The sequence below is a fragment of the Stenella coeruleoalba genome, assembly GCF_951394435.1.
Source record: "Stenella coeruleoalba genome assembly, chromosome: 15".
NCBI classification, from domain to species: Eukaryota; Metazoa; Chordata; class Mammalia; order Artiodactyla; family Delphinidae; genus Stenella; species Stenella coeruleoalba.
In genome coordinates, this window is record NC_137161.1 from 57,026,068 (window position 1) to 57,052,576 (window position 26,509).

Sequence of the window (26,509 nt, forward strand, 5' to 3'; positions counted from 1 at the left end):
GAAGCCAGCACTTAAGATCAGTTGAGCAGAGGGAGGAGAAGCATCTGCGTCTCTGAAGATGCCATTGAGCTGATGAATCGACTAACCCCGAAGCCTGTACTTCTGATTCTCCATGGAAGATAATAAATATCAAAATGTTTAAGTAATTTTGAGTTAGGGTTTTGGTGACATGCAGCTGAAAATTTCCTGGACCTGATACCTGACCTAGTCTTATGGGGTGTTGAGGGAGGCTTCTGTCTCCCATTGTGTTCCCCAAGAAGTAGATTCTGAATTGCAGATTTTCATGCAGGAGATTTCTCAGGGAATGCCCTTGATATCAGCACCTTTGGGGAGTGAGGGAAGTGGAATCAGGCAAAGGGGGAGTTGAACTGTGATGCGAGAGCGCTAAGGCTTCAGACGATCCCTCTGGATGAAGCGAGCTCTGGAGCTGGGACGGCCCCAAGAGTCGTACTTTCTCGAGACGAAGAGGTCAGGTTGATATCAGCCATGTGGAATAATTATTGGGTGTGGGTTGGCCCCAGGAATGTGGAGTGACTTTGGGTGGGATAGTTCTCTTTGGCTGAAGACATTTCCTCGACAGAGACTTAGGTGAGAGCTGTCAGCCACTTGTATCCCAGTAGCCGGAAGTGAATCTGAGTAGCTTACCACAGCCTCCTAGAGGAGGTGCTATCTAAGCTATGGTCTAAAGAGGTAAGTAAGAGTTAACCCCGTGGAGGGCTGGGAAAATGGAGACCATTCGAAGGATAACAAACCGTGTTTGAAAATCTTGGTGATAATAAAGAGCATGGTGCATTCTCAGTGTTGGAGAGGTGACCCTTTTCCTCCTCACCCTAAGTGAGCTTCAGTTGGGTTTTCTGTCACTTGCACCCAGTGAGTCCTGACTGGGATGTACAGGTGGCAGAGCCAAGATTTGAACTCTGTCCTCTGTGATTCAAGGGTCCATGAGCTTTTACTCCACATGTCATACTGTCTCCCCAGTTAAACAAAATTTCCCTGAATCTGACTCACTTGAAGTGTCTCTAGGCAAGATCTTCACGGTGGCCACTCTTTGAAAATGAGGTTATATAGGTCATTGCCAAGAGTATTGACTCCCACGAACTTTTGTACATTTCACCTCTTCTAAATGTAATTTCTGTTTACGAGCTTTTCTTTGTCCCACCCCTGTGCAGCAGGAGTTCCAGGAAGGAGAAGGAGCAGGGCCATGGAAAAGGCTGGAAGGGTGGGCACTCAATCATAGCAGGAGTCCCATAAACTAAATCCTAATGATGGAAAGAGATTACTTCATTCACAGTAAATCAGTGACTTGCAGGCAGGGCTTCTGTCACCACCGCTGAAGGCCATATGTGTTTCTGGAGTGAGTTCATCAAGTGAAAGGAACAGCTAGAGACCAATCAACATAATGTTGAGGGAAGCAAACACCCAGGGTCTTGGGGCCCCGTCACCAAGAGCTGCACAAGATTCTGTGGGCTCATTAGCTGAGCACTTTCTCTCCAAAGCAGCCGCACTCCCAGGTCAAAACAAATCAGGTTATAACTAGGGAAAGAAAATATTGCTCTCTTAAATGTATACCAGGTTCCGATAGTTCCCCACCTCTAGACTTTTGATCATGCTGTTCTGTCTGCCTAGAGTGCCTGTCCTTCTCCTTTGCTTAGAAAACTCCTAGTCACTCTTCAAGACCCAGCTTGTGAAGCGTCCTTCATTGCTCCCAAGGATGAGTCCGTTGCTCGCACCTTGGAGGCTTCTCAGCAGTTTGCACGGACCCTTTCCACAGCATTTTCTCTCGGTACATAACACAATGTATTATAGTTCTTACTTTGAGCATCTGATTCCCCTCTAGACTATGACCTCCTTTAGGGGAGGGACGTGGGCCATTTGTCTCTGTAATCTCAAGGTTGCCTGATACATGGTATGTCCTCTGTGAGGGTTTGAAGAATGAATAAATGACTGTGTGAGTATGTGACAGAGTGAATGAGTGTGAAAGTGGACAAATGAGTGTGTGTTGCCTGAATGGTGAGTGAACAAGACAGCAAGTGTGTGATGGTGTGTGTGTAAATGAGAGCCTGTGTTGATTACCGAGTGGGTAAATGAGTGAGTGAATGAAGGAAAGCATATGAGTAGCATCAGATTTCAGAATTCAGTCTTTGTCTCTGTTTTTCATTGAGTTATAATTAACATACTATATGATATCAGTTTCAGGTGTACAACGTAGTGATTCAATATTTTTATACATTATGAAATGATCACCACAGTAAGACCAGTCACCATCCATCACCATAGTTACAGTATTATTGACTATATTCCCTGTGTGTTCATTACGTGCCTATGACTTATTTCTCTTAGAGCTGGAAGTTGTACCTCTTTTTTTTTTTTTTTTTTTTCGGTACGCGGGCCTCTCACTGTTGTGGCCTCTCCCGTTGCGGAGCACAGGCTCCGGCTGCGCAGGCTCAGTGGCCATGGCTCACGGGCCCAGCCACTCTGCGGCATGTGGGATCTTCCCGGCACGAACCCGTGTGCTCTGCATCGGCAGGCGGACTCTCAACTACTGCGCCACCAGGGAAGCCCGGAAGTTATACCTCTTAATCCCCTTCACCTATTTCATCCGTCCCTCCACCTCCCTCCCACTGATAAACACCAGTTTGTTCTCTGCAGGTCCATCCATGTTGCCGCAGATGGCAAGATTTCATTCTTCTTTATGGCTGAGTAATAGTCCATTGTATATATATATATACACCACACCTTCTTTTTTCATTCTTCTATGGATGGACACTTAGGTTGTTTCCATACCATAGCTGTTGTAAATAGTGCTGTGACAAACATAGGGGTACAGAATAGAGATTATCAAAATGACAGGAAACAAGTGTTGTTGAGGATGTGGAGAAAAGGGAACACTCATGAACTGCTAGTGAGAATGGAAGTTGGTGCAGCCGCTATGGAAAACTGTATGGAGGTTTCTTAGAAAACCAAAAAAGGAACTACCATACAATCCAGCAATTCCACTCCTGAGTATTTATCAGAAGAAAGGGAAAACACTAATTCAAAAAGATATTTGTGAACTTTTAACGGTTTAATTCCTTTACTACCCAGACTTTGGTACCCTCTGTACCCACCAATCACTGCATTGTTTAGCATAATTTCCCTAAGGACTGGAAGACTTTGTTTCCAATGGTAAAGGAGTAGGCATGGAGGCATGGCAAAGCAGGGTGTACTGTAGTTGGAGAAAAGCAAGAACCTCGTGGGTGTTGGGATGATAAAAATCCTGGAAATGGCTCCAAAAGTCCTTATGGTGAAGGTAGATACACCATTACTCCTGGATTCATAAGTTGTTTTTTTTTTAAAGGGAGAGATCTTTGACAATAGGGTAAACTCTATGGGCCTTCTTCCCAGAAAGTACGTACAATCACACACAAACACACACACATACATGCCTAGTTATGTACATGATGTTAGACAGTTAATGGAGCTCCTTAACCCAACTAAAGGCTACACAGACCCTAACTTGGGGATTGCACATGTCTGTTTCAGCTTACCATGTATTCTCACAATGCATCCCAGAGGCTAACACAGAATACTAGGGCTGCACACATTTCTATTGAATTGGGTTGAATTGAAATTCTCTAACTCGAGCCGAGAAGCTGAGCCATGGACCTGCCCACTTTCTCAAAGTCTCATCTACCTTGGGAATCCTTGAACTATGTACAATGTGGCCCCAGGAACTGACTCTACTGATGCAATAATCGTTCCAGACACTTTCCATCTTCAACCCTCACCAGGACATACGAATTGTTCCTTCTGAAAGCCTCATAGGGGAAAATACGAGAGTGTAAAATAAGATTCACATCTGGATGAGCAACCAGAGCTCCGTGTTGGAACAACCTAATGGGGATGCCCTAGGCCTTGTTCTTCAGTGCCACAGGCTATGCAAATAACACCCGAGCTTCTAATCTGAGCGGAGCTCACTAAGCCCCAACCTAGAGAAGAGAGCCCAGATCGGTGAAAAAATTAACAGCTGAGATGGTACAGAATTTGGATTCAATTTACCCTGAACCTGGCCCTTAATGAAAGGTGTTTAATTTCATGAATACAGCTTAGAATGTCTCTCTTGTTCAGAAGGATTTGTATGAGGGCATGATGAGTAACTGTCAAATCACTAAGGGGGCAGAATGGCAAAGGTTGAAAATGCCCGTCATTTGTGGTTTGACCAGGGTGCGAAGAAATAGGCATCTTTACCTACTGTAGGAAGGAGTGTGAAAAATGCAAATATTTTGGAGCGCGGTTTGATAATATCTGTTAAAACTGTTGTCGAACCCAAGTTCGTGTGCCCGTTGCACAGTGAGGCCAAACAAACTGAAACCTCAGAGTCTGGAGCAGAGAAACTTATTGCAGGGTCAAGCAAGGAGAACGAACAACTTGTGCTTAAAAGACCTTAACTTCCTGGGTCTTTTCATAAGCAAAATTTGGGGTGAAGGATGCAGGCTGTTTGTTGGTGGGGAGGTAACATGGTGTTCCAGGAATCTCAATTATCAGCCTTCTGGTTCCAACCAGGCTGGGGTCTAGGTGCTTGTGCTCAGCCTGAGGTCAACATTCTCCACCTGGGTGGGGGGCCTTCCTTCCTGGAGAAGAGCTCAGAGATATATGGTTATGTATGTCCCTTGAGGAGGGACTAGGATGCTGCTTTATCTCTGCACTACTGTTTCTTGACTGCCCCGCCCCTGTTTCTGCATTCCCTGCCTTTTCTGATTAGCAACTGTTTGAATCTGCCCTTTGGAACTCGGGGAAGGTCAAGGAGGCTGAGTGAAGTCTTTTTTTCCTACGAAGAAGAAATGGGGGACACAGAAAGGATTTGTACCCAGGAGCGCCCCACAGGTCCTACTCAGTTTCATTATTAATATGACTATTTCTAGGGAGAACTGAGGAGGGGATAGGTAATGGGATCAATACTTAATTTTCACTGTATATACTTTTACTTTAAAAAAATAAGAAATTTATTTTAAAAATAAGCACTGATGTCTTATATTCATTTGTTCATTCATTTACTTAGTAAATGCTTACAGAGCCCTTCTTAGGAGCCGAGGTTTGATCATCCAGCCTTCAAAAACATGTGACCCAACATTCACCCATTGAGAGGATTGAACAGAATGATATACCTTTTACAAAGCTCGCTAGCCACACCACCCAGCAAGCCTCATGGCTCCCAAAGTTTGCTGGGGGAAGAAAATAAGAAAAGAAAGGTGACGATGATGTTTGAGCATCTGCTGTTTTCCAGCCACTGCACTGGGCACTCTGTTTCCCATCCCATCCGATCTGTTCTTCTCATCACTGAATTCCTAGCACCTCGGTCCAGGCTTGCATCTGACAAGCAAATGCATGATTGAATTTATAAATAAAGAAACAAATGCATTTAGAGGCAGGGTCCCTCTAGGAAGATGGAAAAAGTAGCCTGTGGGAGGGCAGACTCTGCTTAGCCCAGGGCCCAGAGTCCCCACCGAGCTGCTGAGGGCAGGTTGAGACAATTGGCTTTTCTGTTGCTGCCTCTGGGGAGGAGTGTGCAACCACCACTCAGGATGCTTGCCCAGGGTCTGAACAGGAAATGGCAGGAAGTGTGCCCCTAGGAGGCCTGTTTAATATTTTAATATTATGTATTTTAAAAATCTATCTCCAGGACACACTAGTCTGTTTCTCTCTGCTCTTAGTATATGCTTTGAAACTTAAGGGTTTCTGGAACCTTTTCCTCGCTGGGGAAAAGTCTTGATTCTTTTCAACAAATATATACTAGATACTTTTATTAAGAATGTTGAGAAATCACAACTGATCCTTTCTCTTTTTAGGGAATGCTTTACTCCACTTTGGTCTCGGTGCTCATTCTGTGTGACTATGTTTGTCTCTCATAGGTAGAGTGGATCATGTATGATGTTGGGGTTTTCTTTTTGCATCAGCTACTAGGAAGCTCGGAACCCAACTGTGCCGTCCATTTTTAGCACCATTTCCATCTGGTCTGTGTAGATGGCTCTTAGCTCCATCTTTTCTAGTACTCTCCATGTCCTTTTCCTTAAACTTATTTTTTCTTGTATTAAATAAACCCTATAAAGACCTTTTGGAGCAAGTCAGGTATACCAGTTTCCTAGGGCTGCTGTAATAAATATCCTCTAATTTGGTGACTTAAAACAATAGAAATTTATTAGCTCACGATTCTGGAAGCAAAGGGTCTGAAATCAAGATGGTGGCAGGGCTGGAGAATTTGTTCCATGTCTCTGTCCTGACCTCTGATGGTTGCTGGTAATGCCTGGTGTTCCTTGGCTTCTAGATGCGTCACCTCTGTCTCAGTTTCCCCATCTTCAAATGCAAAGAATGGATAGGATGTCCTAGAATCTTCTGGTTCTAAAGGTCAGTGGCTTGCCCAATGGGGAAGGGTTGCTGACCATCATTGGATTTTATGGGTTCATGTCCAGAAAGTGGCCCTCAAGGTGAAGTGGGGAGGACTATTAGGGTCAGATTCTAGATGGGGGCCAGGACAAGGTGTCCTGGTGACCAAGGGATGTGGATCAAGATAAGCAGAGTGAGGGGAGGGAGAACAAAATCATCATCAATAGCAATATCCTTGACATTTTTCCCCAGGCTTGCCACACCAGAGGGAGTCCCAGAGCAGCACTGAGTATAAATCCTGGGGCTGGGGTGGTGTCTGTTGTGTCCCCACACGACTGCGTGTCTCAGAGCCTGGCATGGAGGAGATATCAAACAGTATCTGCTGACTGGCAGTCCAGGTAAGTCATACAGATCTGGTTCACATTCTGGCTCCACCTCTTGGACGAATGAACTTTTGAGCCTCTGGAGATGCATCTGTAAAATGGGTACGACATTTGAAACTTAAGGGTTTCTGGAACTGTTTCCTTGGTGAGGAAAAGTCTTGGTTTTTTTCAATAAATATATACTAGATACTTTTTTTTTTTTTTTTTTTTTTTTTGCAGTACACGGGCCTCTCCCATTGCGGAGCACAGGCTCCAGACGCGCAGGCTCAGCGGCCATGGGTCACAGGCCCAGCTGCTCCACGGCACGTGGGATCTTCCCAGACCGGGGCATGAACCGGCGTCCCCCGCATCGGCAGGCAGACTCCCAACCACTGCGCCACCAGGGAAGCCCTATACTAGATACTTTTATTAAGAATGTTGAGAAATCACAACTGATTCTTTCCTTTTTAGGGAATACTTTACTCCACTTGGGTCTGCCCCGCAGGGCTGTTTAATCCTGGCATCTAGAATTTGCCGGTTCAGAGTCTGGGTTCTGAGGTTGGATGCTATGAGTTCCAATCCCACCTCTTGTACTTATCAACTGTTAGGTTTTAAGCAAGACTCCTGAACTTTCTGTGCCTCGGTTTCCTTATCGATAAAAAGGAGATAATCCCACTTCACTGAGTTGCAGGGAGGATAAAATGAGATGTGCTCAGCACAGGTCCTGGGTCGGTAATTCTTTTCTGTTCTTTAATAATATGCAAGGATGCAGGAGGGGCTTCCCTGACTGTCCTACACTTAACGGAAGCAGAGGCAGTGTTGTCCCCCTGCAGCCCCCAGACCCCTGGAGACTCAGGATTCCCTGCTTGCCGATTCGGGAGGCTGGGCAACACCCTTTTAATAAAAATAGAAAAGAAAGGTTTTTTCTTAGATGGGCTGGCTTGCTGAAGAACGCTCAGAAACCCATTAACTCCAGTATTACTGAACATCTGAATGCAATTTACAAGCTATAATAACATCTCTCTAGTTAGCAAATGTTTATGCCTCTCTATAATTTTCTTTTCCATATGAAAATAGACCTGTCATACTAACGTGGTCGGCCAGCTGCCTCTATAATGTCGTTAATAAGCAGGAAGGATCATCCGCTCTGCAGTCTGATGGGCTTGGTGTACATTTTTGTTCCAAGCGGGCTCGAGGAAGAATGGGTCTCCAGCCCTGGGAGCTAATTCACATGGATCACTCAATAGGTAGAAAATGTGGGACCCGAGAAGAAAGGAATTAGGAGGCAACAGACCTGCTCCCGACTGCAAGCGCAAAGCTGGGCTCATCTATATTGTAATGGTACCCCAAGTTGGGTGGGTGGGTGTGTCAAATTCCCCCATAGGACTGTTTACGAATATAGATTCCTGGGCCTTATCCCAGACTTACTGAATTAGGATCCCTGTGGGTAGTGCCTGGGCATCTGTATTTTTTAAATGTTTCTTTGACCACCTGGTGGTTTGTATGCATTTCAGATTATGGAGAGGCTAAATCGTTATAGCACAGAAGGAAAGACAGTTACGCTTCAGAGGAAATGTTCCTTTAATACAACAGATATGGGTCATTTAAGCTTTCCCCTCAAAGTTTCCTTCCCTTCAAATAACTGGATAATTTAGACTCCCAAACCAGCCTCCTAATCGTATTGTCTGAGGCATCAATTCAGCAAAACTGAGTGCCTACTCAATGCACTGGTGTTTGTGGCTGGCATTGAAGAAAGACGTTGCCCCTGTGGAGGTTGCATCTTAGCAGATAATTACAACAGAATAAAAGCGGCACCATGAGTGGGGGAGGGGGAGCATGGAGCCCCAGGGAGGGGCGCTGGCCTAGTCTCCGGGACACAGAAAGCCGTGAAGAGGGAGTGACAGCTAAGCCGATGAGAAGGACAAGTTAGTGGAGGGAAGGGGGGGCGGTGCCAGGTGGGAGGAAGGCCATGTGACTGGGTCCCAGGGCTAGAAGGAGCTTGGAAGGTCAGAGGGGCTGTGGAACTTTCTGCTTGTCTGGCATGTAGAGTGAGAGACAGAAAATGCTGAAAATGCAATCAGACTGCAGAGGGAAGTTGGGTGTCACGTTAAGTTCAGACTTTATCCTGAGGGCAGTGGGGAGCCACCTGAGGCATTCAGCGAGGGAAGACCACGGTCATGTTCATGTTTTATAAAGATCACGGTGGCTGTGACGTGAGATATGAATGAAGGGGGCAGACCTCACTTCTGGGAGACCAGCTGGTGGGCTGCTGCCATTGCCCAAGTGAAAGGTGAAGGTGACCTGGGCTAAGGTATTGACAGTGCAAGTGGAGACCAGGCGACAGGCCAAGGCACGTTACAGCGGTAAAAGCCACTCTTTGGGTGAGTGATCAGACACCAGACAATATGGGACATATTTAGGAAGCAGAATAATCAAGTGACCCTCCCCCCCAGCTCCAAAGCAATGACGATGGCCTCTATTAGTTTTGAGCTCTGATTTTTTTTTTTTTTAAAGGAAACAGAATTCGGTAGTCCCAGGAGCACAAGAAAGGTTTTAGCTGAAAGTAGAAGAAACGCTTAGTTTTGTTTTGTTTCTTTTTGCTTTGTTTTGTTTTGTTTTTTTGGCCCTCCAGAGAGCATGCCGGTCTTATTTCTCTGACCAGGGATTGAACCCGTGCCCCCTGCCGTGGAAGTGTGGGGTCTTAACTGCTGGACCACCAGGGAAGTCCACTGATTTTTTTTTTTCATCTAACATTACCTCACATGCAGTTCCCACTCCATGACAAACTTTTCACACACATTATTGAGAGCAGCTGCACAATATTCTACTGTGCAGATGCACTATGATTTTTAAACCAGCTCTTTTGAGGTATAATTGTTATGCAGAGGACTGCACATATTAAATGTGTACAATTGGATGAGTCTCGACATTTGCAAACACCCGTGATGCCATCAATATGATCAAAGTAATAGACTCATCCAACACTTCCCAGAGGGTCCTTGGGTTGGTTGATTGGTTTATTTATCTATTTATTTATCTATCTATCTATTTATTTATTTAGAACCGACTCATCTAGCATAACTGAAATTTTATACCCATTGAATTCTCCCACACTTCAGTCCCTGGAAACTACCATTGTAGTCTCTGCTTCTATGAGTTTGGCTATTTTAGATATAAATGGAATCACGCAGTATATGTCCTTCTGTGTCTGGCTTATTTCACTTAGTATAATGTCCTTCAGGTTCAACCATGTTGTCACAGATGTCAGGATTTCCTTCTTTTTTTTTTTGCGGCACGCGGGCCTCTCACTGTTGTGGCCTCTCCCGTTGCGGAGCACAGGCTCCAGACGCGCAGGCTCAGTGGCCATGGCTCACGGGCCCAGCCGCTCCGCGGCATGTGGGATCTTCCCAGACCGCGGCACGAACCCGCGTCCCCTCATCGGCAGGCGGACTCTCAACCACTGCGCCACCAGGGAAGCCCAGGATTTCCTTCTTTCTTAAGGCTAAATAGTATAATAATTGTATACAGACCACATTTTCTTTATCCATTCATCTGTTGATGGATACTTGAGTTATTTCCATATACACCACAATATATTTAAACAATCCACATGGCTGCACATTGAATTGGTTCACATCTTATTTGTCACTATTATAAAAAATGCTACAGTTATTATATATTGACTTAAATCTTCTCCCATATTTTAGACATTTTTGGAGAATAAGTATTAGAGAATATTAGAAAGTTTCCTTTTTTAAAGAGAAGGTAGACTGAAAGGAGGACTCAGTGCTGGTTTTATTGGGCAAGGGCCTTCTCTCAGTTCAGTTTACTTGTCTGTAGAATGGGTTCTAAATGCGATGATCTTTGAGCATCTACAGGCACCATCATTCTTCGGGGTGGCTCAGACGATCAGCATAGGGCAGCTGACCCTGACCCGGGACTCTTGGGAGGTCATTCCATTGAGGGGCCCTCCAGCCAGCAGCTCCTTTAATGGCCCAGAGGGAGCACCGAGGGAGCAGAGCCTGTCGAGGACTCCAAGTAGCAGAGGTTGAGAACACAGGCTCTTCACTCAGACATGGATCTGAATCCACTTACCAGCTGTGTAATCTGGGTCAAGCTAATTAGCCTCCTTGGGCCTCAGTTTCATCATCTGTAAAATGGTAGTAATGACAGGACTTAGTTTATTGGGTTCTAACAAATGAGATGAACCACGTAAGGTGCCCGGCTGATTTCAAGCAGCAAGTGAAGATCAGCTCTTGTTATTTTTCCCATCTCAGTACCTCCAATCGTAAGCAGTAGAATCATTACAGTGTCCTGTTTGAGAGCCGAGACCCTGGGGGTCAAGGACGGCTCTATGACCTTGGTGACCTCTCTGAGCCTCAGGTTCATCATATGTATTGATAAAATGGAGATGATAACACTTCCATATGAAAAAGTGGCTGTGGGGACTTCCCTGGTGGCGCAGTGGTTAAAAATATGTCTGCCAGTGCAGGGGACACCGGTTCGAGCCCTGGTCTGGGAAGATCCCACATGCTGCAAAGCAACTAAGCTCGTGCACCACAACTACTGAGCCCGCACGCCACAACTACTGAAGCCCACGCGCCTAGAGCCTGTGCTTCGCAACAAGAGAAGCCACTGCAATGAGAAGCCCGCGCACCGCAATGAAGAGTAGCCCCCGCTTGCCGCAACTGGAGAAAGCAAATGCGCAGCAACAAAGACCCAACGCAGCCAAAATAAATAAATAAATTTATTTAAAAAAAAAAGAAAAAGAAAGAAAAAGTGGCCATGAATTTTTAAATGAGTTAAGCATGTGACGCTCTTAGAGCAGTGCCTGGTGCATACTGAATATCAGAGCAACACCAGCTCAAAAGAGCGAGTTTCTTCCAGCTAACGCAGACGCTGCCCCAGGAGCTGCCACTCTGCTGAGTGCCCACTACGGGTCAGGGACATTGTGGACGCCTCACACACAGTGTTCAGAACCCCCACGACAGTGAGTCAAAGCAGGACTTATGATTCATCCCACTTCACAGATTGGGAAGGTGAGGTCCAGGGTGATGACCTGATGTGCCCAGGATGCTGGCTTCAGAGGAAGGAACTCCATCTAACTGCACACCCTGTGTCCGTCCCGTGACATCACCTGTCAGGCTCCTGGTGATTTCTGACCATCGACTCTGAAGAGAGTGGAGACCTGCCAGATAAATGGTGTCCTTCAAGCCACGATGAAAAATGATCACTTTTTACTCCAAAGAGCTCGGATCCTAATTAATTTACCAGCTTCCTTTGTCCAAGGCTGGTCCAGAAAAGACTGGCTTGATAAGGGACACTCTGTGCCTGAGGGTCAATTTGGGACTTGGAATCTGTTATATCTTTTTGAATCAGTGCCAGTGGTCTGATTTGCTGTCATGAACTTCCTAGTAAATGAGCCATTTGACTCAATTGCCCGTGAGTGTGCCAGGATTGGGATAAGGGAGACATTACCAAACGAATCCCTGTCTTCTGGAAGGTAAAAATTGAACTCCTTGGCATGGCTTTCATGGATACAAGCTGCCGACAGCAAGCGGAATAAAGCCAAGGAGAAACAAGGAAAAATGAAAAAGGGCCAGGGAGAGGGGCACATGGGGACACTGCTTAAGCTGCTTCGAGTTTTTTTTTTTTTCTTCCTCCTAAATTCGCTACTGAAAAGTCCCAGGTGAAGTTGTCATCACGGTAAATAGTTCTGGAAGAGTTTTTGTGGCAAGAGCATGGGTAGGAGAAGCATTTTGTAATTCATGAGGTGAAGCCAGCGCCTCCCATCTGCCACCCCCTCGTCCCCATTTTCTTGACTCTATCCCAGCACCAGGTGTTTTACCCAAGTCAAGGCTCAAAAGTAAGCAGATGCCGGAATAAAGATTCAGATCAGTAGATGCCATGCAAAGAGTGTGGCTTTGGAGCTGGGCTGACTGGGGTTGCATTCAGCTGTGTCACTTACTAGTTGTCTGGTGTTAGATAAGCATTTATTTATATTTTCTTCTTTATAAACCCCAGATATTCATACTAATCCTTCTGGGTTGTTCTGAGAATTGCACAAATGAACAACATGGATGGCATAGGACTTGCCACACAGCAGGTGCCCAGTAAATGCTAACAAATACCAAAGGATGGACAGGGTCCCAGATTCTAATTTTAAAATGAGGGGGTGGGACCAGAAATTCTCTAAAAGGCTGGCTGCTTCAGTCTCCACAAATTTCATGTCTCCAGACCCTCCTATAGCAAGGACTTTATGAAATACCTCTAAAAATTGGGGAAATCTATTGCCCTTCTACCCCTGAACCTCTAACTATTTCTCCATCAGTGTCTGCCAGGTTGAGGTCCAGGACTGAAAGGTTGCCAGAGAATGGCTCTTCCTTCTAAATGCAGTGACAAAAGGGTTCATTCAGCAGGGGGAACATCCCCGGTTAACTGCTACCCATCCCCCAGGCCCCAACTCACCCATCGCTGCTTCAAAGTGTGGCCTGTGGACCAGCAGCATTGGCACAATCTGAGGGCTTGTTATAAATGCAGATTCCCCTTCCCACCCTAGATCTGCAAGTCAGAATCCGCACATTCACAAGGTCCGTGCTGAAGCGCACATACACCTGAAATTGACAAGCAGTGCCCTGAGCCCTAGACAACGTCAGCTCCCCATCACATCCTCTCAAGGATCCTGTATGTCTTCTTTGTGGCATCCTTCTCTCCTGTAAACAATTAGCTACAAGTTAACCCTGCTATCTGAAAGCAGGGCTTCCCTATATAACCTTTCATAAGCTGAAATGGCGTAAAGGGAAGAAGCAATTATATACCTTTTTTTGTAAAAGCAGCAATCCTCTTGGGATTTCTTTCAGTTAGCAAAAACAAGTACTGTTACTGACTCCAAGCTTGTACTGCCCGCCACGTGACAGGTCAGTAAATTGAGAAATGAGTCGTTGGGCAAGGAATAGTGACTATTTGGAAACCAGCAGACTGAGAAGATGATGGACTGGTGTCCCAAAGAACCATCTTGCCAGTTTCTTTCCTAGAATGAAGGGGGTGGGGGGAGGGGAGGAGGTAAAGTAAAAAGGCAATAAGTTGTTGCAGATATTTCCTGGTTCCAACCAGACTCCCAAGGGGATGTGTTAATTGCTTCTTTTCTGCAGTCATTCACAGGCGGGCCTGGTCAAGATGCTTCCTGTGTGTTAAACAAAGGTATTTTAGCTTAATCCTCAGGCATGGGAGGCAGGGTTCCCAGAGATGAGCCATTATGTATACTTTAAGCTACAGTCAGCATCCCTTTAGTGACTAAACGTGTAGCAAATCAATAGAATACAAAAAAGTAAAAGAAACCGATCCAATATGGAGTCAGATCTGTTCTTCTCTATTACAGTAGTGATGCAGGTCTTTCATAAAAGCAAAGTGGTGAAAAGCAGTCTTTTGAAAAGTGGGGGATACCTGTGTCTGGTACATTTTTTTGCTTGATTTCAGCCTTTTCTTCCTAGAGAGTTGACTCCTCAAAATCAGGGTCCGGGTTTATCTTGTTCACCTCCATAACCCCCAACTGTGGTGTGATTACTAGCGGTTCTATATTGGTTTGATATGATGTCAAATTCACTTTTTTAAAAAACGGCTAAGAATACAGTTGTTCTGTTCTAAACAGGAAATTGTTTACGCTGCTGTGTCCATTGTCAATATCTATGGTTGTCGACAACCGTGCAGTAGCTCAGCTATTGGGAGCCCTGCTGGGGGCTTATGGATGAGACCACGTGGAGGAGTGACTATGACCAGGAGACCTTAACTACCAAGAGGTTTGACCCTAACTCGAGAGTGTTACATCTGGGCAAGGCGACTCTTTGCTGATCTAAATAGCTCTCTAAAGACCTGGGGGCATTAGCTCCTGCTTGAGCAAAGCGACTCTTTGTCAGCAGTGGTGAGAACTGTGCAGCAGCTCCAGGAGGAAATCACCTTGCCCGCCAACATCCGTGTCTTTGCTCCCTAGCAACGTGCTCTAGCAACAAGGGACTTTTTCTTTTGCCCCAGAAGCTGGAGTCAGCTTGCGATTGGCTAAACCCCTCTCCCAAGAACCAACTCATAGAGAGGGTACACCTCGACTAAATTTGGACTTTATTTCTTTCATCTCCCCCTGGCCTGGAAAAATAGTTCACTGTTAACCTCTTATTAGTTTGGAGTATGTTATTTCTTTATTGGCTTATTAAGAGACATTATCCTCTATGCTATTTATTATAATTCTCGCAGTGAAACTGCAGTAAATAAATTATTGGCAAAGGCAATCTCAGTCTCTGGGCATAATTTACTGCTGGTCCCCCGCCCCAGACCAAACACTAGCACCACAAAAGAAGCCACTTGCTTAGTATTGTGGAATGAATGAAAGAAGAAATGAAGGAAGGAATGATGGCCAAGGGCTTCTAAATCTTCATAAGGGGTCTAAGACACACCAAGAGTCCAAGAGGCCAGCCCTTTCCTCGGCTCCAACACAAGCATCACCAGCACCCTGGGGGGTCTGTCTGAGCTTTATGTGGGTGTTATTGAAACAAAAATGGAGGGGAGAAAACCCCCAAATTATAGAAGAGGTTTATCTGTTGAGTCTGGTCAAGGAAAGGCCATGTAGTGATAATACCACTGGCTTGGGGAAAAAAGAGTAGACAGATTTCCTGAGATTTTGTGCACATCACATTCCCCGAGTTTCTCACCTTTGAAAACAAAAATACAAACGTGTGCTCCCCCAAACGTCCCATGGTGATTGTGGCGGGTAGTATTGTGATGGGGGAAAGATAATATCCCCTCTGCCCTTCTGGATTCTTGGCTGTGAGACCTCCCTGTAGTAAAACACATGAACAGAAGAAAAGCAGAAGTTTAATAACATGTGTATCTCCTGTATGCATGGAAGAGACACAGGAAATCTGAGCAAATCCCTGAAATGGTTCAAGCCATCGCCTTAAATACCATCTCCAGCTAAAGACAAAGGATGTTGGTCGGGGGTCGGGGATGGGGGAGCCAGTTTGGGGAGGTGACCAGGAAAAGCACAGAAAACAAGGGTCTGGTTGTGGTGCAGATTTAAATCATTGCTTTCTTCACTGATAGACTTAGGGTCGTCCTTCTCTTCCTGATACAGAGAGGGAGACGCCCTCACAATTGGAGATTTCCCTTATACGCGTAAACGTCTCTTACACAAGGGTAATCTCCACTCAGCTTTCAGGGCTGCTCCTATATCTGCCGTCTCTCAAAACGGATCAGCCCCAAATAATCCCTCTGCCAAAGAGACACACACCCTGGGGCAGTAAATCGCGCTCCCCTTCAGTACGCGACCGTGATTCTCCATAATTACGGTACCATTCAGCCATAGAAAGGAATGAAGCTCTGACACATGTCACAACCTGGATGAACCTTGAAAACATGATGCTAAATGAAAGAAGTCAGACTCAAAAGGTCATAGATTGTGTGATTCCACTTACATAAAACATCCGGGATAGGCAAATCCAAAGAGACAGAAAGCAGACTGCTGGTTGCCAGGGGCTGCAGGGAGGAGGAGATGGGAAGTGACGGCTGCTGGGGGTGCGGCTTCCTTTACAGATGATGGAAATGTTCTGGAACTAGGGAGGCGTGATGGTTGCACAACATGGTGAATGCGCTAATTGCCACTGAATTGTGTGCTTTCAAATGGGTAACCTTACGCTACACAAGTTTCACCCCAATTAAAAACAAAAATCACACGACGGGCTTTTCAAATGCCGTCCCTCTACCCCATTGATTCTCATTCTTTTGATCTGAGTAAAGGCCCAGACATTGGTTATTTTTAAAAGTTTCCCAGGATGTTATAATGGGCTGTCAAGGTTGAGAACTACAGGCTTAAAGAAAACTGGTGGGAAGGGTGTGACTGTGGTGTCCAGCCCCCCAGGGTTTGGATTCCTCTCCACGTCCTAATTGCTAATTCCCTGAACCTGTTTCCTCAACTGGGAAAATGCAAGCTATAATATTTACCACATCGGAGCTGCTGTTAAAGTCACATCAGGGCTTCCCTGGTGGCGCAGTGGTTGAGAGGCTGCCTGCTAATGCAGGGGACGTGGGTTCGAGCCCTGGTCTGGGAGGATCCCACATGCCGCGGAGCAACTGGGCCCGTGGGCCACAACTACTGAGCCTGTGCGTCTGGAGACTGTGCTCCGCAACGAGAGAGGCCGCGACGGTGAGAGACCCGTGCACTGCGATGAAGAGTGCCCCCGCTTGCCACAACTAGAGAAAGCCTTGCACAGAGACGAAGACCCAACACAGCCAAAATAAAAATAAATAAATTAAATGAAGGCTCAACATTTAAAAAAATATATATATATATTAAAAAATCAGCTCATGCTGGTAAACACGTGGGCTTGACATCTATTAGGTGCTAAAAAAATTATTGTTACTATTATCGAGTAGATATCAAACTTGCTTGTAAAAGTTCAGAACAGCCATTCAACCGCAAGCGAGTGGGATTTTTTTTTTTTAACTGTTATTCCAGGATGCTGGGCTTTGTGGGGTGGGAATGGGGAAAGACAGACGTAAGGATGAAAAGTTATCTAGAAAATTGTTTTCTCTGCATATCAGCGTGTCTGTATAACCTCGAATGAAAAAAAAAAGGTAGCTCATCATCACAGAAAGACCCTTTGAGCTATTTTTTCCTGTCTTTGGAAGAATAAAATGAAAAAGCAAGCAAAGGGGTCTAGGACTCCTTGGCACTGAGTTGGGTCTTATTTTATGGCATTGAGACGTGGTTGTTTTATCTCTACTGCTAAGAGCCTCAATCTAGTGCATTATGTCCTGTAGTTGAGTTGATGGCAATGACTGATGAATTAAGCTTACTCCCTAGCTTTCATTGATTCTCTAGCTTTACTTTTCCTCCACCTCAATTTCCCGGTCAATCCAGGCATGCATCCATTCTCTTCTTTCATTGCTTTCCTGGGAGTTGCCTCAGTGTCACGTGGCTGTTCTGACCTGGGGCTCTTACCTCAGACAGTCCCAGTGGATTCTTTCCCAGTTCAGTTCCTTCCTGGCTGTGTGACATCAGGCAAGTTTCTTAACCTCTCTGTGCCATAGTTTTCTCATTTCTACAACAGGGATTCTAACAGTATCTGCCTCGTGGGGTAGTGAGAGGATTTAATGAGATAGTATATTTACGGAGAGCTTAACATAGTCATAAAGTTAGTGCTGAGGGATGGATGGTACCACTTGTTAGCATCCATTCAGCTCTGATAGTATGAGGTCACCTTTCCTGGGCATGCTTCTTGGTCTCAGGCATTTGGGGATTTTGGGGCCCAGGTCAGGCTACCCCAAAGTATGCCTCAATGGCATACTGATTATTTTGAACTAAAGTTTGAACCTGAGCTTCATTAGGTCCTGAGACCAGTGTGTGATCTCAGTTGGAAGACTGTGGGTTTGGGCCCGGTTCGAGTCCTGGCACGTGGGTTCACGTCCCAATCTGAGGTGCACGTTTTCAGCAGGGCAGGGGGAAATTTCTTCCTTCCTGACACATGTAATAAGTAGTAAATGCTGGCTACTTATTTTTAACAGTACTGTGAAACCGTTTGCAGACTTTGGGGGAAATAGACAAAAAAGCTCCTTGGGGCCGGGGCTTGTGTCTTTTATATCTCTTGTATCTTTCCAACACTCAGCCCTTGACAGCATGGTGTCATGGGGAAGTGTGATCATTCTTTCCTGTATTTAAAAAATAACTTGCCTGAGGAGTAATTTTATGAGAAATCTATGCATCCTTGCATTTTATGCCTTGGATTTTCTTCTCCTGTCTGCTGCCTGGGCTTAATAAAAACACAACTGAATAGGAGCAGCATCTGGACAAACTGAGGAGGGCTTTAACTTTCCGAGAACAAATGCAACATCACAGAGCATCAGCCTAGTGTACAAATGGGCAGGCAATTGGCTGCAACTGCTGCAGCTGTGACCCCCCCCAGACTTGCTGCCCTTCTCAGCTACTGGGACAGGGACACTCAGGCGTGACACAAGTCTCCATGGAACTTAAAGCCCCATAGAGAAAACAATATTCAAATGCAGAGGAGAGGTGGTAACTTAGCACACCAGGACCTGCCATTAAAACAGATTTGGATATGAGCTCAGACCCAAAACTTCAAACCCACCATTGTCCCAGAGTCTCTGCTGGCCAGTGCATTTGTGCATGCATTTCTTTTGTTCTTTCCACTGCCCACATTAGTTGTTTTAGAATCCCTTGCTATGGCTAGTATTCCCCCACGCCCATGGGACCCAATCCATTGATTTGTAAATCTTAGATAATGCATCTCTTCAAAAACTACTTTGATCTTAGAAAAAAATCACAGGATAGGGCTTCCCTGGTGGCGCAGTGGTTGAGAGTCCGCCTGCTGATGCAGGGGACACGGGTTCATGCCCCGGTCTGGGAAGATCCCACATGCCATGGAGCGGCTGGGCCCGTGAGCCGTGGTCGCTGAGCCTGTGCTCCGCAGCGGGAGAGGCCACAACAGTGAGAGGCCCGAGTACCGCCAAAAAAAAAAAAAAAAAAGCCACTAGATGAGATGCCATCAGAAATCTGCTTAAAATGAGACTAAGCATAAATGAAAATTTTCAAACATGAAAAAACTTTTTTTTTTTTTTTAATTACTGGGTTCGGAACAAATTTTAAAATGTTAAGCAACTTAAGTTCCAACAGGCAGGTTCAAACAGCTGTTAATCAGGGAAGGGAGGGGAATGCAGAGATAAGGGAGGAGCAGTGGAGAAACAATAGTGCAGCCTTGGGGCAGGGTCCTGGGTCCCCCTCAGGGGATACACATAACAATATCTTTGAGCTGTTTTGCAGATACTTGAAACCTCTGCCATGTGGGAGAAGTTAACGATATGCTGCCCACAAGCACGTAGACCCCAGACCTATTGGAACCAGAAGGTTGATGATGCTGATTCCCACTTACCTCGCCACCAACCAATCAGAAGAAAGTCCACGAGCTGATCACATCCTCCTCTTTGAACCATTACTATAATACTCCTCACTACCCTTTCCAGGTCGGGACACTCAGTTTTGAGAGCCTTAGCTCTCTGTGGCCCCCTTTGCTTGGCAAAGCAATAAAGCTATTCTTTTCAACTTCACCCAAAACTTTGTCTCCGAGATTTAATTCGGTGTCAGTGTACAGAGGCCAGATTCTGCATCAACATCTCTGGGCTTAAACATCACAGGACTTGCTACAGAGGAGAAGCCTGCTCAGTTGGGAGGGGTGCAGCCTAGTAGCTTCAAGCAAAGGCTGTGGAGTTCGACTGCCTGCTTCAAATCCAAGTCCCATCACTTAGCAGCTGTGTGACCTTGGACAAGCTACCTAACCTCTCTGAGCCTCAGTTCCCTCACTTGTAAAATAGGGATAACAACAGTATTTACCTTTTCAGCTTGTGGGGATCAAATGATATTAATACATTGTCTGGATGTTAATCCGTTGTCTGTCTCATGGTAAGTATTGGCCCCTAGGATGCTAGCTATTATTATGCCTGTCCACACTGAATAAGTAACTGGATTGGGTGATTCAGGACCCTGAAGATGTTACTTATCTTCACTTTGGAAAAGTCCTAGGAAGGGCTTAATGGCCACAACCCCAATTTATTCATGCTTTGCTGTCAAATGATTACATCCAAAACACAAATCCCAGAGAAGCTTAACACCCAAAGACAGTCAAGAAACATGAAGGAGAACCATGGTATCCTTGTTTGGGGGAGATCCTAAAGGTCACTTGTTTCTCCCATGATCCCAGTTGTCTGCCCTCATTCTAACAATGGAAGCTTCAATTCAAACGGGTACATTTCATTCAATGAGACCTAAGATTTCCTGAGTGTCTGCCCTGTGATAGGCACCCTGCTAGGTACTTTTAAATTCTTTGTCTCATTAAATATCCTCCCAATGCCATGCGCGGTAGGCATTGTCCTCCTATTCCCAACAAGGTGACAGGCAAACAGAAGCAACTTTTCCTATGCTGCACAGCTCATAAGCAGCACATCTGAGATCCAGCCTCTTTGCCCTCGAAGCGCTTGTGTATCTCACTACATCCCACTGCCTTCAGGAAAGTAAAATGAGATTTGCTGAACTGAATGAATAACCTTTCCTCCCTCTAGAAATGGAGGTGTGGTAGTCAGAGCCTGGATTTCAGGCGAATGCCATTTTTAACGTCCTCTTCTGACCCCATTTAAAGCCTCTCTCCTACAGTCTCCACTTTCCCAAAGGCCAGGGGAGAAGTTCATAAACCGGCATTATCCCATGTGACACTTCCCTCAATGTAGGGGTCAAAATCTTTGGCCTCTGGGAAATAACCTGCTAAAGTGAGTCTCTCTGTGAAACCCAGTGGATCATAAATAGTCTTTTCTTCTTTCTTTGCAGCTCTTGCCTCCTCGGTTCGGCAGATGGCAGCTGTCCCTGCTAAGGGTTTTCTTCGGCCTGCTCTGAGTTTCCCACTCCTTTGAGGAGGAGGTGGGGATTCGGGAGAAGAGAGCAAAGACAGAAGAATCCAGAAGCCCCAGCTTTGCTGCTTCCTGGCCATGCAACCCCGGCAAGACTTTTCCTCCCTGAGTCTCACCTGTAACTTGAGGGATAATTTATTCATTCGGCAATAGGTCTGTGGAGGTCTATCTATCAGGTGTCAGGTGCTGTGCTGGGTGTAGGGAGTAAATACCATCCCTGTCCTAGTTGAAAGGTCCCCTTTGCTCATGACAGTAGAGTTAAGAAGAAAGGGAAGAAGAATCGCACAGATGAGCCCCACAGATGGAGTGACATCTGCTGAGAGCGTAGAGTAGAGAGAAGGGACCTGGAGGGTGTGTTCGTGTCCCTGAGGTTAAGATGCTAAGGATGAATAAAAGCCAAGACCCTGCAGAAAGCATTTTAAGCTGAGAAAACAGCAGGTTCAAAGGCCCTTCTGGGCAGTTATGTGGGGAGGAAATGAACTGATGCACAGAGGGCCAGGCGTGGCTCTCGGGGCAGGAGGAATCTTGACACTTCCTTGACCCAGGTCCTCTCCTTCCTTTAAGTCAAACAGATGTGGGTCTGTCTGAGGCTCTGTCCCTGTGATGGGGCAGTGTCACGGTGGGTTCCATACGCACATTTAGGTCAATTAAGTTCTTTTTTTCTACTCTCCCTCATATCACACAAAATTAATTTTAATCAATTTTAATAAAATATTTTATTTATTTATTTTGGGGCTGTGCCGGGTCTTCGTTGTGGCATGTAGTTGTGGCACATGGGCTATTTAGTTGCGGCATGTGGCCTCTAGTTCCCTGACCAGGGATTGAACCCAGGTCCCCTGCATTGGGAGCGCAGAGTCTTAACCACTGGACCACCAGGGAAGTCCCTCAAATATTTAATTTAATTTAAATAAAATTAAAAGGAACACATTAATATTAATAATTTTACTAATTATTTATTATTAAATAATAGCAATAAGTATTAATTTATTTCACAGTCATTTGCACCAGATAATGTAGCTAGTTATGAACATGTCAAACCAGAACTATATTAATTCTTTTATTTGACAAACATCTATGCGCCAATCTCTATGTTGGATGTGAAGGATGCAGAAATAAAAAGACACTCTCCACACCCTCAAGGCGTTTGGGGGATGCATCACATGTTAGAATTAAATGCTTGACTGGGAAAATGCCTTTAAACCAAGGGAGCAAAGGGATTTCATGGAGCAGTGTGGTTCCCCGCCTCTATGGACTGGTGCCAGGCTAACCCTATTAGAATCAACCAAAGACTTTATTAAAACCAAAGAGTAGACATTCCTTGACGTTAACTCCTAGAACTTCTCCTTCAGTAGGACTGAGATGGGGTCCAGGCGGCTGTCTGTGACAGTATACATGGAGCCTTGCCAAGCAGGGAAGCCCACCCAGGCCTCAGGGGCTTGGGGCCTCAGTATTACTGGGGCTCCATTTCATAGGCTTGGTTGACCATCCTTGTGTCTGATGTCAGTCTGCAGTCTTCTGGAGGTTGAGCTGATATCGTGTGACAGCCTCCACCCTAAATCACATGGTGTGACTGAAGGCCCCCAAGCAAACAAAGGCATTTTCCAGGCTTGCCCTTCCAAGGGCTTAGAGATTCCCCCTCAGAAGCCAAGGGCAAAGACCACGCCTCTCTTTGGGCAAGGCTGAATTCTTTACTGCACACCATGCGACTAATGGCAACTTCCTGACCTTCCTGGAGCCTCATTTTCCTTACCTGTAAAATAGAAATAAAGAGAACAACCACACATGACTGTCATGGTAATAACCTGAGAGAGTGGACGTGACGACCCAGCACGTCATAAGTGCTTCAGAAACGGTACCTACAGTGTTGACGATGCTGCTCAGAAAGCTGTGTCTCCAGGGAGGATCCTGGGTAGAAGTCGCATTTTCACTGCTCCATCCTCATCCTTCTTATGCAACATCGTGAAAATCCTTCCCATCCTTCTAAGAGCCAAGTGCCTGTGGGCTATTCAGAAAGCTTCCCTCTTTATCTTGTCTTCACCTAACTCTGTGCTCAGTAGCTGTTTGCTTACCATGGTCCCTGTCCCCAGATTTCAATGACAGCTCACCTAACAAAAGGCGTCTCAGAGAAATGGCATCTTGTTCTTCCTCAGAGGAATATTGTTCCCTTTCACCAGCCTAGGTTATCACAGCCCATTGCTGGGCCCACACAAAGGAAGGCTTAATGGGAGACACACTTGGCAGAGGGAATTCTGTCTGAATGGTGTCTTTCTGTTGTCTTAAATGGGTCTGAGGGGCACTTTCAAAGTTCTTCATTCACCATCACGAATGGGCTCGAAGACAATCTCTGTCTCAGCTGTTTCTTTCCAGTGACAGCAAAGCCCTATCAACTCTCAACATCCCTTCCTTGTGGCTCAGAGGAGGTCCAGACACCTGAGCAGGGAGCTCAGCCCAAGGCTGAGACACAAATGAACACCACACAGAACGGCTTTACGCTGCAGCCCATCCCACAGAGAGCAGCTCCGCAAGCTGTCAGAAGGCCCTCCAAGGAGGGGAGGGGACAGGGAAGCAGAATGGCACAGAGGAGATGTGACCAGCTTTGGAGTCAAGACGGGGCTGGCTTCCCACCCAAGTTCTGCAAATAACTCACTGTGTGACACGGCCAGATCACCTCACCTAAGGCTCGGTTTCCTCGTCTGTCAAATAGCAATGTCTCATAGCACCGTGCTAAGTGCTCTGCATGGATCAATACATTTGATCTTCACATCAAATGCATGATGAGGCAGGTACTATTACTAGTCCCATTTTATAGATAAAGACACTGAGGCTGAAGAGGTAAACAACTTGCCCAAAGTCACAGCCAATCAGTGGTGGAATCAAAATTTCAACCCAGAACTCAACTCACATCCATTAGTTTCACTTTCACCCATCTTTCCTCATAAACTCTAACTCCTATCAATCCCCAAAGTAGAGGATGCTATGTTGGGTCAAACTGTCAACGGGAAGGTGCCATTCAAACCTCATCTTAGGCTCTGAGACTGCAGGGCTTTTGGCCAAAGTTAAAGGGACAGCAGAAGCCAGTCAAAGAAAGATTTTGTTATTAACCAACATATGGAAACAAACCAGTTCCTCAAACTGACTTTGTGCTTCCATATCGATCAGGGTAATTGAAGTTGCTGTTATACTAGATAACTAACGTTAGCTGAGATCTCAGTGGCTCAGAGTGCAAACATTTTTATTACACGAACCCAGATGTATCAAGACACACAGCCTCCATGGGTACTGTGGCAGGGGAAGAGAGTGTTGGAAGGGTCTTAAATGCCTCAACCTGGAAGTGTCATATGTCTGAACTCCAACACTGCTAACCATTCTTACATTTAATTGGCCGGCACTAGGCACATGGTCCACGCCAGCTGCATGGGAGGATGGGAAATGCAGAGGGTTGCTTGGATACTGGAGGAACACTAACAGGTTTGGCCCCAGGCTCTGCAAAGGTCCTTTGATTCAGTCATAACATGGATCACCTCCAGCCCACACCTCAGCTAGCATTTTTATTCTCTGTAATTTCTGGAAGCTGATTGATGGAGCAGTTGGGGTTGAGATGCCCTTCAAAAGAGTTAAGTGACACGTAAGGATGCCCTGGTAGTTTAGTTAAGGTCTCTGGCTCAGGAGGGCAGATCTGTCAAGGGGAATGTAGCCCAGCAGTTGGGATAATTTCTGAGCCACTGGTTCTTCTTGAAGTAAGTTGCTCACGGTGGGAGGTGAGAGGACGCAGGACCAAGAGGTTCAGGGAACTGTAGGATGCAGGTGGGAAAGTCTAAAGAAAGCAGCTTGCAGGAGAGAACAGGTGTGTGTGTTCAGAAAGGAAGGAAGTGATATTCGAGGCCAGCAACAGGTCCAGTTGCAAAAATGACTCCCCCCACCTGTCCTTTTCAATACTTTTCTGAAGGGCTTTAGGCAATATCTGGCGCATAGTAGGTGCTCAACACAGAGTGTTGAATTGGTGGGTGATGCATGGACATGAGGAAACCAGAGACACAGTGCCAGCCCCTGAGCCCAGCAAGACACCTCTGTTAACCCAGGAAAAAAGCGCAGCTAAACCCCGACCCCCTCCCTGTCCCAGTCACCCTTGTCCCAGCATCTCAGCTTCACTTTTAAAGGGAACCCTCTTTTGTGGAATCAGCCCCATTGCTGCGGATGCATTCATTAATTTTGCTACTTAAAGATCCAAAATACTAACTTGTCTTTTCCACTTAAGGAGGTTCATCCAACCCCCAAATACGTGTGGTTTTTATTTGTTCTTTTTTCAATTATAAAAGCAATATGTGTTTACTGGAGGACACCCCTCCCCTCCCCTGCCCCCTCTTGGTGGCCATTGTATGGCTGCCCCAGTACTCGGCTCATTCTGAAAGAATCCGCCCCAGGCTAACAGCATCTTCAGGGACTTGAGGAAATTACAAGACCAATGTGAGCCTTTGATTCTTGCTCCCCAACTCCATCCTCAGAGTTTCCCCCTTTCTACAAGCAAAGACAGGCAGAGGGTTGAGACATCTACCTGAAGACCCCCTTGGGAAATCTGGTCTTGTTCTTCTGGGATAAAAGACCAGGGGATGTGGGGCATCTAAGCGTGCCAACTGGGATTCTGCTGTCAGGGACCAACAGTGCTTTTTGAACTCTTCCCCCAATTTTTAGAACTCTTCCTTTTAGCCAAGGAGAACAGTTCCCATTAAAAGGACGAAGAAACCAGAAAATGTCATTTACAGATATCATCAGATGCTCCACAGGCAACAGAAATTTTTACAAACATTCTGAAAAGCAGCTAATATATATCCTGAACTTTAGAAATGTTCTTACCTGTTGACATAGTAATTCCACTTGTAGGAATTTATCATAAGGAAATAATCACAAGCGAAACCAAATTTAATGTATGCATCTGTAAGGATGCTCAAGAAACCATTATTTGTAATAACGAGACTTTGGTAATAAGCTACAAGTCCAACAGGAGAATAAAATGGTACATAATACTCCATGCGACGGGGTATTATGTAGCTGTTGAAAATAATGTTTTCAATCCTTTTTATAATGTAGACAAGCACTTACCAGAGCTCTCCAACTTACGAGCTGTGTAAAAAAAAAAAGAAAGAAACAACCTAATAGAATAGGGTGGCAACAGAAATACTCAAATGATAACAACACACGGAGGGGCTGTGTTTGGTGTGTTTACTTCTTACACTTGTCTCTATCTCCCAAATTTTTTCCAGTAAACACACATTGCTTTTATAATTGAAAAAAGAACAAATAAAAACCGCACGTATTTGGGGGTTGGATGAACC